General features: G+C 45.9%; 1 non-coding gene across 1 annotated transcript; it reads left to right on the forward strand.

The window, feature by feature from the left end:
- The first annotated feature begins 14,588 nt into the window (after window positions 1–14,588).
- On the forward strand, window positions 14,589–14,726 carry LOC119948311. Its single transcript, XR_005456717.1, has one exon. It is a non-coding gene; the product is annotated as a small nucleolar RNA SNORA7 (small nucleolar RNA).
- Window positions 14,727–16,407: the final 1,681 nt, after the last annotated feature.

The following is a 16,407-nucleotide window of genomic DNA, read 5'->3' on the forward strand; positions in this document are numbered from 1 at the left end:
ACTTACTACTTACGTGTTTATTACTCTATTTATTTATTTATTTATTTATTTTACTTGTACATTTCTATCCTATTTATTTTATTTTGTTGGTATGTTTGGTTCTGTTCTCTGTCTCCCCCTTTTAGACTGTGAGCCCATTGTTGGGTAGGGACTGTCTCTATGTGTTGCCAATTTGTACTTCCCAAGCGCTTAGTACAGTGCTCTGCACATAGTAAGCGCTCAATAAATACGATTGATTGATTGATTGATACTTACTACTATGATGAGAAGACTATTTCCCATTATCATAAGGTTACTGAAAGCCTGATTCTCCAGCTACTCCAAGCTCTCCTCAAAGAACAGGTGAGGGGAGTTTAAGATGCGAAAACAGCTTTACTTCAACTCACAGAGGCCCCTAAGCCGGCTCTGACTCTGGTGTGGAAGCCTACAGAGAGTTGCCGATCGCAGGCCCGCGGCGCGGCTCGGCGGGAAAAAGCCCGGGCTTTGGAGTCAGAGGTCATGGGTTTGAATCCCGGCTCTGCCAATTGTCAGCTGTGTGACTTGGGGCGAGGCACTTAACTTCTCTGGGCCTCAGTTCCTTCATCTGTAAAATGGGGATTAAGACGGTGAGCCCCACATAGGACAACCTCATCTCCTTGTATTCCCCCCAGCGCTTAGAACAGTGCTTTGCACATAGTAAGCGCTTAACAAATACCAACATTATTATTATTTTTAAAATGGGGATTAAGACTGTGAGCCCCACGTGGGACAACCTGATCACCTTGTAACCTCCCCAGCGCTTAGAACAGGGCTTTGCACATAGTAAGCGCTTAATAAATGCCATTATTATTATTATTATTATTATTATCTAGGACCCACTGGAGCCAAAGCTACAGCTGCTTCTTCTAATTAAGTGCAGGCCCAGAGCCAGACTAGTGGCCAGAGCCAATCACTCAGTGCCGCTTTTCAGCCCATGGGCAATATTTTGCCCAGCCCTATTCGTTCATTCCTTCTATTGCATTTATTAAGCATATATATGTATATATGGTTGTACATATTTATTACTCTATTTATTCATTTATTTTACTTGTACATATCTATCCTATTGCTTTTATTTTGTTAGTATGTTTGGTTTTGTTCTCTGTCTCCCCCTTTTAGACTGTGAGCCCACTGTTGGGTAGGGACTGTCTCTATACATTGCTAATTTGTACTTCCCAAGCGCTTAGTACAGTGCTCTGCACATAGTAAGCGCTCAATAAATACGATTGATGATGATGATGATGATTAAGCGTTTTGCGGGCAGAGCACTGTACTAAGTGCTTGGGAAAGTACAATACAACAATAAAGAATGACAACCCCTGCCCACAGTGAGCTCGCAGTCTAGAGATGTATCTTAGACCATTTAAGAAATTTTCAAATGCTGACAAATCATTCATCCGAGGTCTAATTGTTGATTGTCCAATCAAGTCAACAAAACAAATCCCTAAACATAACCCCCTTAAGCTTAACCCTAACTCTAACTCTAATGAGGTCCTATGATGTTTGGACTCTATGACAATTTCCTTTAGGTGTTGGTATTAGCTGATTCGTCACTGCCCTTCTCATTTAGAGAAGCAGTGTGGCTCAGTGGAAAGAGCCCGGGCTTCGGAGTCGGAGGTCACGGGTTCTAATCCCGGCTCCGCCGCTTATCAGCTGTGTGACTTCGGGCAAGTCACTTCACTTCTCTGGGCCTCAGTTACCTCATCTGTAGAATGAAGATTAAGACTGTGAGCCCCATGTGGGACAACCTGATTACCTTGTATCTCCCCCAGCGCTTAGAACAGTGCTTGGCACCTAGTAAGCGCTTAACAAATACCAAAATTATTATTATTATTATTATTTATGTATCTTACAGACCCGGTTGACAACCAACTAGCCTATATTGTCTTCCACCACAAAAGTCATGTCTCGTGCCCTGTCCATGGCTCACTATCAAGGCTGAACCTAAATTCACGAAGAAACCCAATCATCCCCTTTTATTGGCAAGCTCCTTGAGGGCAGGGATCGTATCCACCAACTCTATTATACTCTCCCAAATGGTTAGTCCAGTGCTCTGCACCCAGTAAGCACTCAGTAAATACCATTGATTAATAATGATGGCATTTATTAAGCACTCACTATGTGCAGAGCACTGTTCTAAGCGCTGGGGAGGTTACACAGTGATCAGGTTGTCCCACAGGGGGCTCACAGTCTTAATCCCCATTTTACAGATGCGATAACTGAGGCACAGAGAAGTTAAGTGACTTTCCCAAAGTCACACAGCGGACAATTGGCGGAGCTGGGATTTGAACCCGTGACCTCTGACTCCAAAGCCTGTGCTCTTTCCACTGAGCCACGCTGCTTCTCTTGATTGATTGATGGATTGTACGATCTCCAGGTTTTTTTACGCTCCACTGTTTTGCTTAAAACGATCACGCAGATTGGCAATCTTCCTTCAGTTGACTTACTACAGGGTTTGAGATGGTTTCCAGCTAACTCACCACTCATCTTTTCATAAAATTCCAACAGATATTTTATACTCTGTCCAGGTCCTCTGGTTTCCTTTTATTAAACTAGATTTATCAAGAGTTTCCTATCAGAGGCTACCATTTCTCCAAAATTGCATTAAAAGTCTCTGCCAAAGGTTTAAATCCTCAATTAGCTTTCTATAAGTTCCATGATGAAACCCATCTGTTTTCAGTAATGCTCTGCTTCCTTGGGAGCAATAGCGTTTCCACCCCTTGGATGGACATTTTGCCTCTAAATCCCCCAATTTTCCTTCCCTCACCAGAATCTCTGGGAGGATCCCAAGCTTTCCCTAGCTTTTGACCCATTTTCCAAGAAAAACTCCGCTATCGCTTCCAGGGGTGGAAGCAGAACTATTTTCTGCTGCTGGCAGCAGGAAAAGCGAGAGTGTGTTCAGAGGGTAGGTGCCTCCAGGGTTCAGGGGAAGGGCCCAGACTGTGTCCTGCTAGCAGAGGGGAAGGAGTGGTGATCAGCCACTTGAAGGGGACGCAGAAGACACATGCTCTAGGTCAAAGGAACTGAAGAAAGGCTCCCCAGGCCCTCCCTGTCCTAAAATCACGTGTACAAACCTGCATCCCCTGTACCGTAAATTCTATGCTTCCACGGCCTCTATCTTTTACCGGAGATTCCGTCCACATCTGGTTTATCCTAACCCCCTGATTATTTCTCACTTTGAGTCTGGGGTTGGCTTGCCCATTTTTGTCCCTTTAAATCAGAACAACTTGCCCTCCCATGCTGGTTCCGTTCTTGAACCTTAAGAGGTAGAATTTGATTTATGGCGCCCCTTTCCTTCCCTCTCCAGTTCTCCTTAGACTTCACTCATTTGTTCCTTAATTCTCTGTTGAGTTACCCTGGGCTGTCTGCAAACATTTGTAGTTACCGCTCATGGGCAAAACTAACACCGTAAGAGACCGCAACCCCAGCCAAAAAGAGCAGATGGTCTTCCCCGCCACAGAAAGATAGAGGGACAGCTCAAAAACAAACCAGTCACAAAGACCAGCAGGTCCATCCTCCTGCAGAGCAAGAACACCCCCAGGGGCATTTGCTGGCCAGGAATTAGCCCTTAAAATGCCCCCTGATCTGTTGGTTTTCTTTTCCACTCCCCCACTCTGAAATCTTCAATTTCCTCCTGCCTTCAGGACATGTTTTCCTGGAAGTCCCCTTGTCACCTCAAGCTCAACGTATCCAAAACAGAACTCCCCCTCTTCCCACCCAACCTCCCCTAGCTCCTTCCCATCACTACAGACAACAGCACCATCCTCCACCTCACAAGCCCACAACCTTTGACGCTATCCTCGACTCATCTGTTTCCTTCAACCTACATAGGCCTCTCTTCACAACATCTCTAGAATCCACTCCCCTTCCATCCAAACTGCTACCATGCCGGTCCAAATGTGTGTCATAGTCAAGACTGTGAGCCCACTGTTGGGTAGGGACCGTCTCTATATGTTGCCAACTTGTACTTCCCAAGCGCTTAGTACAGTGCTCTGCACACAGTAAGCACTCAATATATGATTGAATGAATGAATGAATGAATCGCATTTTTTTCAGTCGTATTGACTAAGTGCTTACTGTGTGCAGAGCACTATACTAAGTGCTTATATCCATCTGAACTACTGCCCCAGTCTCCTCAATGACCTCCCTCCATCCAGCCTCTCCCCGGCCCTCCAGTCCTCCACTCTGCTGCCCGGATCATTTTCTAAAAGATCATTCTGTGCACGTCTCCCAACTCAAGTGCCTCCAAAGTTAGTCCATTCATCTATACATCAATCAGAAACACCTCTCCAACAGGTTCAAGGCACTCAATCAGTTCTCTTCCCCCTTACATATCCTAACTCCAAGCTCCTAGAGAGCAGGACTGTGACTACTTACTCCGTTACTCTCCTAAGCATTTAGCACAGTCCTTTGCACAGAGTAAGTACTCAATAAATATCACTCCATCAGTGGTATTTATTGAGCACTTACCGTGTGACGAGCACTGAACTGAGCACTTGGGAGAGTACAACACAACAGATTTGGAAGACATGTTCCCTGCCCACAAGGAGTTTACAGTCTAAAGGGGGAGAATTACCATTGATCGATTCCACCGGAGATGGTATTCTCCAGATTGCTTGGTGAATGTTCAGTTTTAAATACATGATAAATGATCAGCTATTTCTTCACTGGGTGCTATGTTGAAGAGAGTTTCCCTCTAGGCATTTGGGGAGGGGAGGGGAGGGGAGAGGAATTTCCAAATCTGAATGGGGCAAACCCAACATTTTGCATCAACTTAACATTAGCGTTAACATAACCTAACTTACACTTGCCAAGCGCTTAGTGCAGTGCTCTGTACATCGTAAGCGCTCAATAAATACGATCAAATGAATGAATGAATGAATTAGTGGGAATTCCACTGAAAAGACAGGACTCAAATTCTGTTAGAACTGCCTCCATCCACCATAAAGACACTGCATGCTGTCTGATTGTTGTACAAATACTCTGTGTAGAGTATTTCAGGCTTTTCTCTCTCTGCCTCACTCCCATCCCAACTTTACCCTTGGAACAGTCCCCAGAGTACCGTCCGACTGGGAGCATGATATCTGAGGTAGGGGGATACCTGGGTTGAGACTAGCAGGGCCAGCAATGGCCCGCCAAAAACACGGATATGGCATCACACGTACTACGCTGGAGAAATCCATTCAGCCAAGATGTAGAGCAGTTCTTCAGGGCACTCTCCCACTTGCTCCAGAGCCTTTACGTGGCCTTCCCCGATGTGAAATCTGTGAAATCTGGTGCAGTATATGAGCACAGCAGAGGGTGGCCCAGTGCTGGAAATTTAAGAATCATCATCAATCGTATTTATTGAGCGCTTACTATGTGCAGAGCACTGTACTAAGCGCTTGGGAAGTACAAATTGGCAACATATAGAGACAGTCCCTACCCAACAGTGGGCTCACAGTCTAAAAGAATGGACAGTAAAGCACCCGGGATCATATCAGACCAGGGCAGGGGACAGGCCAGCTGAAAACTGGACTCTTCATATAATATCAGACCCAATTGAGACCACCCCCCAGGCAGCAACTATTAATTAGGAGGGCTTCCAGGCCACTTTAGAGGTGTGCACAAGGACTGAAAAAAGACTCCGCCTGCATCACCTCAATCTTACGCCTTTCAGAATTTCTGCAAAGTTCCGGGAGAAAATCCCCCTAATAACAGCTGATAGACTCCATGAAACTTTTGCAACCTGCCACCAGCGTTCACACCAACCCAGCCCCTGTTTTCTCCCAAGGATTATACAACCATTCCTCAGTAACCCGACGAAGTAATCGCTGATTTTAACCTCACCTACAGTGCTGAAATTGATCCCACCATGACCCTTCAAGTCTCTCCAACCCAGCCGCCCCGTCCACCACACCTCCCCACCTCCCTCTCTTCCACCCACCCCTCCCCACTCCTTGCAGTGGCCCCATCTCAAGGTTCAGTTCTGGGTCCCCTTCTACTCTCCATCTACACCCTTGGAGAACTCACCCACTCCCATGGCTTCAACTACAACCTCTATGTGGATGATACCCCAAATTACATCTCCAGCCCTGTTCTCTCCCCCTCTCGCCAGTCTCATATTTCCTCTTGCCTTTAAGACATCTCTTCTTGGATGTCCTCGCCGTCACCTCAAATGTAATATGCCTAAAACATAACTTCTTATCTACCTACCCAAACTCACTTTCCCATCATGGTAGACGGCACCACCATCCTCCCTGTCTCACAATCCCGTAACCTTGGCATTATCCTTGACTCCTCTCTCTCATTCTAGACTGCGAGCCCGTTGTTGGGTAGGGACCGTCTCTATATGTTGCCAACTCGTACTTCCCAAGCGCTTAGTACAGTGTTCTGCACACAGTAAGCGCTCAATAAATACGATTGAATGAATGAGTGAATTCAACCCACATATTCAATCCATCATGAAATCCAGTCAGTTCAATCTTCACACCACTACTAAAATCCACCCTTTCCTCTCCATCCAAACTGCTACCACATTAATCCAGTCACTCATCCCATCCCGCCTTGATTACTGTATCAGCCTCCTTCCTGACCTCCCTGCCTCCTGTCTCCCCCAACTTCAATCCATAATCCATTCTGCTGCCTGGATCATTTTTCTACAAAAAACGTTCAGGTCACGTCACCCCGCTCCTCAAGAAACTCCAGCAGTGGCCCATCCACCTCCTCGTCAAACAAAAACTCCTCACCATTGGCTTTAAAGCGCTCGATCACCTCTCCCCCTCCTATCTGAGCTACTACACTCCTACTAGTGTAGTAGCCCCATCCTGTTCAAAGCCTTATTGAAGGCCCATCTCCTCCAAGAAGTCTTCCCTGACTAAGCCCCCCTTTCCTCTTCTCCCACTCCCTTCTGCATCACCCTGACTTGCTCCCTCTTTTCATCCCCCATCCCAGCTGCACAGCCCTTATGTACATTTCCGTAATGTACTTATTTATATTAACGTTCGTTCCCCACCCCCTATGCTGTAAGCTCATTGTGGGCAGGGAATGTGTTTGTTTATTGTTATACTGTATTCTCTCAAGTACTTAGTACACACAGTAAGCATTCAATAAATACGATTGAATGAATAAATGAAGTTAGTAGAATGTCTAAGGGCCTGAGAAACCAGATACTATTCTGTTGCCAGCCCCCATTGCTCCTGAAGGATGAATCTTTCCTGGAACAACAGGAGGAAAAAAATATCTATTCCCTGACCCAAGGTTACTTTCTGGGGCAGATTCCTAGGATTGTTGTGTTTCTGCCAGGATGGCTTCTGGTGCAAGGATTTCCAAATATTTTGCCAATTTACCAGTCATGATGGGGGTGTTCTGTACATATTTAATACATACTCATCATTTCATAATAGTGATAGGGATAGCTTTGGGGGCTCCAGAGATGTCTGAAGAGGTAGCTCTAACCAGCTTGTGAGGTGGCTTTTAATTGGATGTTTTCAACTCTAAAACAGGTGACATCTGCTATTGTCTATTTTCCAAAGGCCCCAGCAATGTAAGCACTGCAATCAGGCAAAGTGGAAATGAAGCTGGGACCCTTGATTGGAAGTTTCACAAGGGAACCTGAATCATCTGTGGAAATCTTGCAGCCAAGTTGTCACAGGGCTCCTTGCTGACCTCCCAACTTCCTGTCTCTCCTGACTCCAGTCTTTAGTTCACTCCGCTACCTGGACCATCTTTCTACAAAAACATTCAGGACATGCCACCCCCGCCACTTCAAAAATCTCCAGTGGTTGCCCATCCATCTCCGTATCACACAAAAGCTCCTCACCATTGCCTTTAAAGCTCTCCATCACCTTTACCCCCTCCTACATCACCTCCTTCTACAACCCAGCCCTCACGCTTCACTCCTCTAGCGCTAGCCTCTCACTGTACCTCGATCTCACCCGTCTCGCCGCCAACCCCTGGCCCACGTCCTGCCTCTGGCCTCGAACACCCTCCCTCCTCAAATCCGACAGACAGTTACTCTTCCCCACCCCCTTCAAAGCCTTAGTGAAGGCACATCTCCTCCAAGAGGCCTTCCCAAACTAAGCCCCCCGTTTTCTCATCTCCCACTCCCTTCTGTGTTACCCCTGACTTGCTCCCTTCACTCTTCCCCCTCTCCCAGCCCCATAGCACTTATGTATGTATCTGGAATTTTATTTATTTGTATTGATCTCTGTCTCCCCTCCTCTAGACTGTGAGCTCATTGTGGCCAGGGCCTGTTACTGTTTATTACTTTCCCAAGTGCTTAGTACAGTGCCCTGCACACAGTAAGTGCTTAATAAACACGATTGAATGAATGAATGTTGTATCATGCAGGGCAACAAAACATCTGTAAGTCACATAACATCCCACCCACCAAACCCACCCTGGTATTCCTGTTGGTCCCAAATCCCTCTGATGGACCTGAATTATTCCAGAATTCCTCACCCGCTCCCAGGCCCATTCCCAAACCTAACTGGACATCCCACTTCCAGGACATTTTTCAGAGTCCAGATCTGCTGGCAGGGTCCAGAGGTGCCTACAAGTTGGGATAAAAATAATAATGATAATGACATTTATTAAGCGCTTACTATGTGCAAAGCACTGTTCTAAGCACTGGGGAGGTTACAAGGTGATCAGGTTGTCCCACGGGGGGCTCACAGTCTTAATCCCCATTTTATAGATGAGGTAACTGAGGCCCAGAGAAGTGAAGTGACTTGCCCAAAGTCACACAGCTGACAATAGGCAGAGCCAGGATTTGAACCCATGACCTCTGACTCCAAAGCCCGGGCTCTTTCCACTGAGCCACGCTGCTTCTCTTCCTGGACCAATCGAGAGTCACTCACAAGGACATCACACCAAACCTGCCCTGTCTACAAGAACCCAACTAAACAGTTTTCAATTCTACTCTGTTAAATTACAGCACAAAATGCTAGTGGCCAATCTAATTGTTAGCCAGTGATCACCACTAAGATACACAGTGTCATTGTACTTCCCAAGCGCTTAGTACAGTGCTCTGCACATAGTAAGCGCTCAATAAATACGATTGATGATGATTTATTAATGGTTACTGGGTACCCACCTGCCATGAGCAGAGTGGCTATACTAATCAAGAACATATGATAAAAGTAAAATAATAGCAATAATTGTGGTATTTGTTTAGTGCTTAGTACTGTGTGACAGACACTGTACTAAGTGCTGGGGTGGATACAAGCAAATCAGGTTAGACACAGTCCCTGTCCCACATGAAGCTCACAGTCTCAACCCCCATTTTACAGATGAGGGAACTGAGGCACGGAGAAGGGAAGTGACTTGCCCAAGGTCCCACAACAGACGAGTGGCAGAGCCGGGATTAGAAGATCCAGGCACTGACTTTGAGGAGTTCATAATCTAACAGGGGAGACAGGCAGACATGAATTGCAAGCATTCAGTACAACCAAGGGTAGGAATACAGCCACAACCTTTCCATCTACTTCACTGGTGGCATGGACGGCATACATTAACACAACGGACTGAGAGACAGAATCTAAATTTAATACTCTACACCACTAGATGATTGAACAAAGATGAAAAAATAGAATTGATTGGACAAAATAGACTATTAGAGGCCACCTCAGGCTGGACCAAATCAATCAAACAATCGTATTTATTGAGCGCTTAATGTGTGCAGAGTTGGCAACATATAGAGACAGTCCCTACCCAACAGTGGGCTCACAGTCTAGAAGGGGGAGACAGAGAACAAAACCAAACATATTAACAAAATAAAATAGAATAGATATGTACAAGTAAAATAAATAGAGTAATAAATATGTACAAACATATGTACAAACTAAATGAATCACAGTGTGGCCTGGTGGAGAGGGCATGGCCCTGGGTATCCAGGAGACCTGAATTCTACTTCTGGAACTGCTTGCTGCGTGACCCTGGACAAGTCACTTTATTTCTCTGTGCCTCAGTTTTCCCATCTGTCAAATGGGGATAAAATTCCTCTTCTCCCTCCGTTTTGACCGTAAGCTCGTTGTGGGCAGGGAATGTGTCTGTTTATTGTTTCATTGTACTCTCCCAAGTGCTCAGTACAGTGCTCTGCACACAGTAAGTGCTCAAAAAATACAATTGAATGAATGAATGAGAACAGAGACTCTGCCCAATAGCATGATCTTGCAGCTACCCCGGAGCTTGGCACACACTTGGCACTTAATAAGTACCATCAGTATTATGAAAAGAAATTGGGACTTGGGCAAGAGCTCGTTCATTTATCAGTGGCTGGCTCCAACCACTTGGGCACAGGATGTGAATCAAGTGTTGTGGCGAGAAAAGCAGAACTTGACACTGAGTTTATTTAAAAAAAAAACAGGAAATCAATCAATCGTATTTATTGAGCACTTACTGTGTGCAGAGCACTGTACTAAGCGCTTGGGAAGTACAGGAAAGTGATTGGGGAGAACGGCCAAACAAAAGCAACAGATAGTGGGTAACCAGTGCCACTTCACTTCCTCTTGGTTTTGCTCAAGGTAGTTTCTTTCAGTAATTTGAACTACGTGTGAGAAACGCTCTCTGAAAGTCCTTTGGAATTCCATAGGAGAATACGAGTTTTACATGGCTCCGGGTTCAAAAGACTGAGGGAAACCCGACATTTTGATGAAAGAGGAAAGGGGGCTTTAAAGGCAAAGTCAATTCATATGTTTTCCTGGGCTCTTGGATCTCTGACAGACTGCTTTGCACATAGTAAGCGCTTAATAAATGCCATTATTATTATTAATTAGACCTATTTCTCTTGCAGAGATGGTCTGAGGACAAGGGCTGAGACCACTCACAATGTCAGTGACAGGGCAAGCAGGATGGGAAAAAGCAGTCCAACAGAATCATTCATTCATTCATTCAAATTTATTGAGCGCTTACTGTGTGCAGAGCACTGTACTAAGCGCTTGGGAAGTACAAGTTGGCAACATCTAGAGACGGTCCCTACCCAACAGTGGGCTCACAGTCTAGAAGGGGGAGACGGACAACAAAACAAAACATAGTAACAAAATAAAATAAATAGAATAAATATGTACAAATAGAGTAATAAATACGTACAAACATATATACATGTGCTGTGGGGAGGGGAAGGAGGTAAGGCCAGGGGGATGGGGAGGGGGAGGAGAGGAGGAAGGAGGGGGCTCAGTCTGGGAAGGCCTCCTGGAGGAGGTGAGGCCTCCTGGAGGAGGTGAGGCCTCCTGGAGGAGGTGAAGTGTGGAAGTGACCAGTTGTCTGCTGTGTGACCTTGGACAAGTCACTTAACTTCTCTGTGCCTCAGTTACCTCGTTCAAGGCTGCTGGCCCCAGGAAACTCTGACACTACAGTCGGGTTTTCAACCTCTTCATTCGAAGGTTAACCAAGACCCCCTTAGAGCCAGGTGGCCTCTACTCTGTCCTGATCCTCCTTGACCCCTTGACTGCCTCTGACACTGTGGATCCTTGAAACCCTAACAGGCCTCGGTTTTGCTGACATGGTACTAACCCGATTCTCCTCCAACCTTTCTACCTGCTCCTCGATTTCCTTCACTGGCTCCTCTTCTGCTTCTCATCCCGTAAGTGTGGGTGTCCCCTAAAGCGGTCACTCAGCACCAACTCTCCCGGAGAGCTCGTCCACTCCCGTGATTTCAGCCTTGTCCTCTTCACACAAACAGCGACCACTTGGGTATAGGTTCTGGTCATTCACGGCTAGGCTATTGTATCACCTTTTCACCGGTCTCCTTATCTCCACGTTCTCCTACCACACGCTGATGCATGGATTATTGTCTTGAAGTGCCACCTGGCACACACCTCTCCATTCCTCCAAACAATCCACTGACTCCCTTTGACCCTCCGCATCGAACAAAAATTCTCCAACTCACTCCATCTTCCCTATCTGCTCTCTTCAGTCCTCCCAACATAACCTTCTATCTGTACGTAGCCTTCAAGGCACTCAATCGGCTCTTTCCCTCCCACCTAATCACCCTCTTCTCCCACTACAGCCCACCTTAATTTTTTGTTCCTCTCAAGCCAACCTTCAGAGCCCTTCTGAAATGACATTTCCTCTAGGAATTGTTCCTCCCCGATTGATTTCTAATGTCTTCACCTTATATTTCCCAACTTGCCTTCAGATGTCTTAACTCCTTCCTCAAACCTGTCCTCCTGCTCCCTCCATCTCTTTCTCCTAATGACCTGGACGTACTTCATTAACAAAATTGAAACCATCAGGTGTGATCTCCCTAAAATCTCCACTGCTCCTTGGCTGTCTTCAACGCTGTGGACCATGCCCTTCTTGAAACTTTCTCCGACCTTGACTTCACTGAGAGAAGCAGCATTGCCTAATGGATAGAGCACGTGACTGGGAGTCAGAAGGTTCTAGCCCCAGCTCCACCATTTCTCTGCTGTGTGACCTTGGGCAAGTCACTTAACTTCTCTGGGCCTCAGTTACCTCATCTGTAAAATGGGGATTAAAACCGTGAGCCCCACGTGGGACAACCTGATCACCTTGTAACCTCCCCAGCACTTAGAACAGTAAGCACTTAAGAAATACCATTAAAAAAAACAAAACCCTGACACTGCCCTCACCTGGTTCTCTTCCTATCTCTCTGATGGCTGCTTCTGAGTCTCTTTTGCAGGCTCATTTATTCATTCACTCATTCAATAGTATTTATTGAGCGCTTACTGTGTGCAGAGCACTGTACTAAGTGCTTGGAAAGTACAATTCGGTGACAGATAGAAACAATCCCTACCCAACAATGGGCTCCTTCTCTGCCTCCTGCCCCCTGACAGTTGGGGTTCCTCAAGGCTCAGTTCTGGGTCTCCTTCTATCCTCCATCAACACCCACTCCTTTGGAGAACTCATTTGCTCCCATGGCTTCAACTACCATCGCTATTCAGATGATTCCCAAATCTACATCTCCAGCCCTGATCTTTCTCCTTCTCCGCAGTCTTGCGTTTTCTTCTGCCTTTGGGACATCTCTACCCAGATGTCCCGATAACACTTCAAACTGCACATGTCCAAAACAGAACCCCTCATCTTCCCTGGCAAATTGTTCTCTCCCTGTCTTTCCCACCACTGTAGATAATACCACTATCCTCCATATCTCACAAGCCCATAACCTTGGCATTATCCTCAACTCATCTCTCTCTTTCATCCCACATATTCAATCCGTCACCAACTCCCGTCAGCTCTACCTTCACAGCATCGCTAAAATCTGCCCTTTCCTCTTTATCCAAACTGCTACTACACTGATTCAAGCACTTATTCTATCTCGCCTCCTTGTTGACCTCCCTGCCTCCTGCCTCTCCCCACTCCAGTCCATGTGTCACTCTGCTGCTTGGATCATTTTTCTGTAAAAATGTTCAGTCCATGTTTCCCCACTCCTCAAGAACCTCCAGCAGTTGCCCAACCACCTCTGCATCAAACAGAAACTACTTACCACCGGCTTTAAAGCACTCAGTATGCTTCTCCCATCTTTCTTCACCTCACTGATCTCCTACAGCTCAGCTGGTACACTTGACTTTTCTAGCACCAGTTCGCTCACTGTTCCCTGATCTTGTCTATCCTCACTGCTGACCCCTTTCCCACATCCTCCCTCTGGCCTGGAATTCCCGCTCCCTCCATATATGCCAGACTGCCACTCTTCCCACCTTCAGAGCCTTATTAAGGTCACATCCCCTCCAAGAGGCCTTCCCGGATTAAGCTCTCTTTTCCCTGGTTTCCTTTCCCTTCTGTGTCATCTCTACACTTTAGGCTTTTGGTATTCACCCCACTCTCAACCCTACAGCATTCAAGTACGTATCTATAGACTATATATTATTAATTATTTACTTATATTAATGTCTGCCTCTCCTTATAGAACGTATGCTTATCATGGTCAGGTTACGTTTCCAGCAACTCTGTTGTATTGTACTCTCCCAAGTGCTTAGTGCACTGCTCTGCCCATAGTAAGTGCCCAGTAAATCGCGTGGCTCAGTGGAAAAAGCATGGGCTTTGGAGTCAGAGGTCATGGCTTCGAATCCTGGCTCCGCCACATGTCTGCTGTGTGACCTTGGGCAAGTCACTTAACTTCTCTGAGCCTCAGTTATCTCATCTGTAAAATGGGGATTAAGACTGTGAGCCCCACGTGGGACAACTTGATCACCTTGTATCCCCCCAGCGATTAGAACAGTGCTCTGCACATAGTAAGTGCTTAACAAATGCCATTATTATTATTATTATTATTATCAAATCCCATTGATTGAGTGATTGATTCTATTTCTATGTAACCTGAGCACTGAAGTTCTCACAAACCCCCTTCAACATTTAGGAATATATCTTTAAAATAGATTACTGCTTCCTATAATAATAATGGCATTTGTTAAGTTCTTACTCTGTGTCAAACACTGTACTAAGCGCTGGTTTAGATACAAGATAATCAGGTGAGACACAGTCCCTGTCCCACATGGGACTTGCAGACTAAGGGAGAGGAAGATGGTTTTCTTACTGCCAGGCCCATATTCTTTCCACTAGGTCATGAAATTTGTCATTTGCTAGATCATAGGCTACTTGAGATCAGGAATCCTATCTACTAATTCTGTTATTCCCTCTCAGGGTCACACCTGGAGAGTTTTCAGTACTTTACCAATCTCGGCTACAGGAGGGAGAGTCAAGCAGAGGCCTACCCATTCCATTCCTAGCTTGGGCCGTGGCTAGCGAGTGGAAGGCAATCTGCTACAAGTCAAAACTCACCTGTGCTGGGCAGCAGCGGCACAGAAGAAAGTCGAGGGCAGAGACTCGTTTACCGCGCGGAAGGAGGCAATGGTAAGCCACTTCTGTAATTTTACCAAGAAAACTCTACGGATGCACTACAAGAACGATTGCAGATGGAAGTGGGGTGTTCTCTCCCAGAACGACGTCCATGGCATCGCTATGGGTCGGACACGACCTGACAGCGTAAGACAACGACGACAATTGTATTATTCTCCCCCAAATTCTTAGTTCAATGCTCTGCACCCAGTAGGTGCTCAATGAATGCTATTGTTTGACCAACTGATTGATCACATTAAGCACAAATGAGAAATAGGTAACAAGGAAGAGATCCTTGCAGCTGATAGCTATTTTGCATCTGACACACCTCAACTCAGTCATAACTTGCAGTCTATAGCTTTTACTAACAAGAATTATTGTATTTTTGAAGGGCTTACCAGGTAGAGGGACTAGCGTAAGCTCACTGTGGGCAGGGAACATATCAACTCTGTTGCTTAGTACAATGCTTTGCATACAGTAAGTACTCAATAAATACCATTGATTGATGGATTACTAAACCCTGAGATAGATATGCCCAAGATGATCAGGTCAGATCCAGTCCCTGTCTCACAGAGGATGAGCCATCTCAGAGGAAGCATATATTTTAGCCCTATTTTATAGATGAGAAGACTGAGGCACAGATGCATAGAGAGGTCAATTGACCTGCCCGTGGTCACCTAGGAGGGCAGTGGCAGAGCTCCAATGGGCCTGAAACATAAGTCTCCAGACACCTAAACCCCTGCTCTTTCCGCTACTGCCTTCCTTAACTAATTTTTCAAATGTCTCAAAATCGTTCTTGCTCCCAAACCAAAAGAACAAAACTGTGAATGTATTTCACCCTCCAAGCAATGAAATAAATTATGAAATATTTTAGTGCACTCATCCCTGCCTTAATATCTTTAATCATAGCATTAGAACTAGGACCCTGCTCTGGAAATGTCAGCCGTTATAAATGGCTTAAATCATATCTTAGTCCTATAAACTGCATTTTTGGAACTCCTCTTTTCACTAATTTAGTGCAATTTCTTCATAGCCATAGCTACTTTGGTTCACAGTTCGACAGACTGAAAGGCAAGAAGCCTCATTTGACTTACAGTATTTGGTTGGTCCTCTTCTCATGAAAACCGCTACCACGTTAGTATAATCACTCATCCTATCCCGACTGGATTACTGCATTAGCCTCCTCTCTGACCTCCCCACTTAAGTCCATACTTCACTCTGCAGCCCGGATTATCTTTCGACAGAAAGGTTTTGGGCATGTCATCCCCCTCCTCAAAGATCTCCAGTGGTTGCCTATCAACCTCCATATCAAACCAAACCTCCTCACTACTAGCTTCAAAGCTCTCCATCACCTTGCCCCTTTTTACCTCACCTCCTTCTCTCCTTCCACATCCCAGCTCACACTCTCTGCTCCTCGGGGTCCTAACCTTCTCACTGTGCCTCGATTGCACCTGTCCCGTCGACCCCTGGCCCACGTCCTACCTCTGGCCTGGAATGGCCTCACTCCTCAAATCCATCAAACAATCACACTTCCCCTCCTTCAAAGCCCTACTGAAGGTTCACCTCCTCCAAGAGGCCTTCCCAGACTTAGCCCCATTTCCTCAGCTTCCTCTC

The sequence above is a fragment of the Tachyglossus aculeatus genome, chromosome X4, assembly GCF_015852505.1.
Source record: "Tachyglossus aculeatus isolate mTacAcu1 chromosome X4, mTacAcu1.pri, whole genome shotgun sequence".
NCBI lineage: Eukaryota > Metazoa > Chordata > Mammalia > Monotremata > Tachyglossidae > Tachyglossus > Tachyglossus aculeatus.